The sequence below is a fragment of the Arachis duranensis genome, chromosome 6 (assembly GCF_000817695.3).
Source record: "Arachis duranensis cultivar V14167 chromosome 6, aradu.V14167.gnm2.J7QH, whole genome shotgun sequence".
In the NCBI taxonomy this organism is placed as follows: Eukaryota; Viridiplantae; Streptophyta; class Magnoliopsida; order Fabales; family Fabaceae; genus Arachis; species Arachis duranensis.
This window is the reverse complement of record NC_029777.3, coordinates 24749551-24752898: the sequence shown is the minus strand read 5'-3', so window position 1 is coordinate 24752898 and position 3348 is coordinate 24749551.

Genomic DNA, 3348 nt, shown 5'->3' with positions numbered 1-3348 from the left:
TTGAATTGTGGCTGTTTCTAATTATTGAGTTGGAAAGTTGGTTTGATTAAATATTATGTAAGTTAATTGGATATTGAAAATGAATTCGGCATTTGAAATGATTTGGGATAGTAGGAATGGACCTTGTTGATTCATTGGAAATTATTTTAACATTCGAAATTGGTTTGAATTGTTGGTCATGAATTGAGTTTTGGAATATGATTTCTGATATTGGAATTAGTTTGAGTCATTGGAAATGGTTGAAAAAGGATTGAGAAATGTTTTGGTTGGGACCTTTAAAAGGTGGCAAAAGTCCAAATTTTAGAGAAAATGCTGTCGAAATTTTTATAAAACTCTTAAACTGTTTAAAACTTTATTTAAAAGCAAACCTGATTTAAGAATGTTATTTGATTTTGATTTATTACAAAAAGAGTATTGTTTTCGATTCGATTTATTAAAAAAAGTATGTTTTAAATTCAATCTTTTGAGGCCGAGATTGGTTATGTTTGGGCTAGAGGTCATGATTGATTGGATTAGTGATAAATTTTGGTTAAAATGTTATTTTACAAGGAAATTTTGTAAGAAAAATACGAATTTTAGATTTGAATAATAAATTGATAATCACTATGTTTTGAAAATAGTTTTTAATTATAAAATCTTCTTACGGTAATTCTTCAAAATCCTCTATTGAGACCCCTTTCGAGAATGATGCTCTCACCTCCTTACAGACTTCTCTTTTCAGAAAACGGACGAAGAAGCTTATGAAGAGTTTTTGTTAGTTTAACTTATGCGATATGGATGTATTAGTTTAGTTATTATTATTCTTCTCTCGCCATTAATATTATAATTTTTTGTAAGAGGGATAGGAGTTGTATGATTTATATGTATATAATATGTATAAGTTACTTGAGTAAGAAGTTTTGTTTACGTATATGCTTGTTTATTTTTTTGTAAAATCATTTTCTTTCGTTTTTTTTTCAAATAAAATAGTGACACGGTTTCAATTCAAAGGCTTATATTTTATTATTAAATACATGAAGTTGTCATAATACCTCTTGCAATCAAAGTAGCGCAACCAGAAGCGTGACATTCTGATAGTAAGGGTGTTACATTAGACACATGGCTAAATGATATTGTTTTATTTTAAAGCTTAAACAAGACTAAAACAATATCATTTTGGATAATGAAGGGAGATAAAAGGGTTTGCATATCACATAAATTCTTCTTCGTTTTCTCATTTTTTGTTTAAACGCAAAAAAAAAATAACGTCATTTAGCCCTGTATCTAAAGTAAAAAGTCAGAATTAGTTTAATACTTTGTTCATTGATTCAATATTAAAAAGAGCTCAAAAACTAATATGGTGATCAGACCTAAATTTTAGAGACTATATAATAAATTTTAAATTTAAAAAATTAAAATAATAAATGAAAATAATAAATTTAAGAGACTACTTTACAAATTTCATCCTAAGTTAGATAAATACAAAAGGCATTCTACACTTTAAGTTACCAAAGGTATTGTTATTGTACTTCATATAAGAATAGGAAATATATGGTCTAAATTGGGACAAAAATTAAGAGGTGGGGTTCTCCCAAAAGACATAGCCCTGGACTATTGAAAGGAAAGAAAATTACTTAAGGGAAAAAAACACAAAATCATTTAATAAGGACGAGGAAAGTAACAATAGGCATTCTAGTTGGGCCAAAGCTCTTGCTGCAGCTTCATTGCAAGGTTGAAGGTCTCCCAAGGCGCTGTCTTCATTCCCTTGAATACCTCTTGATTCCTTGATTTCCATAAACTCCAGCACAAAATAGCACACAAGGTCAATTTTCGGTCACCTTCTCTTCTGATTCCATTTGAAATCATCAACTGTTTCCACCACTCTTCAAAGGTACTCATGGGTTGGTTCAATGTTATCGCTGCTAATGTAGACAAACCCCAAACCTCTTTCGCAGCCTTGCAACGTAGGAGACAGTGACAAATAGACTCTTCTTCCACACCGCATCTTAGACAAATCGGTAAAGTTGTTGGAAATCGTTAATGTAGCAATTTAAGAACAGAAAGTTTTTCATGGATAGACTTTCATAAAAATAATTGAATCTTGTGTGGCATTTTCAGGCTCCATAGTCTTCGCCAAATTGTTGGGTTTTGCATTGCCTGTGAAAATTGCTCTATTGGGGCATGAGAGAAAGCATATGCAATTTGATATCTAGAGGCCACATCATATTTTCCATTCCTATTCCAGGCCCAAGTGATCTTTTCAAGTCCATCTCCATTGAAAGGAACGGCGCAAATTCGAGCAGCTGTGTTAGGGGAAAAAACTTCATTTATCAACTCCAGGTTCCAACTCCTATCATTTCTCAATAGCTCTTTAACTCTGTAAATTGTTGCTGCTGGATTATTGGTAGGATTAATATAAAGGGGTATAGGAGGCAGCCAAGGGTCTTGCCAAATACGTACTGATTCACCAGTTCCTATACTCCATCTTAGCCCTTTCTCCACTACCTTCCTTCCTTCTAATAAGCTCTGCCAGCCCCAAGAATAATTAACACCTTTTTCTGCTGTTAATGATGATGTATACCGAAAATACTTAGCCTTTAGGATGCGAGCCAGTAAGGAATTAGGATTAGTATTTATCCGCCAAAACTGCTTACCTAGCAGTGCCAAATTCTGAGCTTTTAGATCCTTGAGGCCAAGACTACCTTCTCTCTTTTGTATAGTCATTTTGTCTCAGCTGATCCATGCCATCTCTGTCCCTCGTTGATCCCACCAAAACTGCATAAACATCCTATGTATTTCATCTAGAAGCATTTTTGGGAGTTTAAAACATGATAAGGTATACACAGGAATTGCTTCCCCACTGCCTTAATAAGTACATATCTTCCTCCTGCTGACAATAAATTCCTCTTTCAGACTTGTAATTTCTTCTGAACTTTATTTTTAACAGCTCCAAAGGTAGCCTTTTTGGATCGTTGAATGATAGACGGGAGACCCAGATACTTATCTTGCATCTCTATATGTTGGATACCAAGCCTGTTAGCTAGTTGTAGTCGTAAAGAGTCAGATGTGTTTTGGCTGAAAAAAATTGTCGATTTACTGAGATTGACTTTCTGCCTACTTATTCTTTCATACGTTTCTAGGAGTCCTAAAATAGCATTGCATGATTCTAGAGATGCCTTACTGAATAAAATAGAGTCATCTGCAAAGAAAAGATGATTAATAGCTGGACACCTTCTGTGGATCCTAATGCCTTGTATAACGCTGTTTTGCTCAGCCTTGTGTAGCAAGAAGGAGATTCCTTCTGCGCAAAAAAAATAAAAATTGATAGGGTGATAAAGGGTCTCCTTGGCGGATACCCCTTGTTGGTTT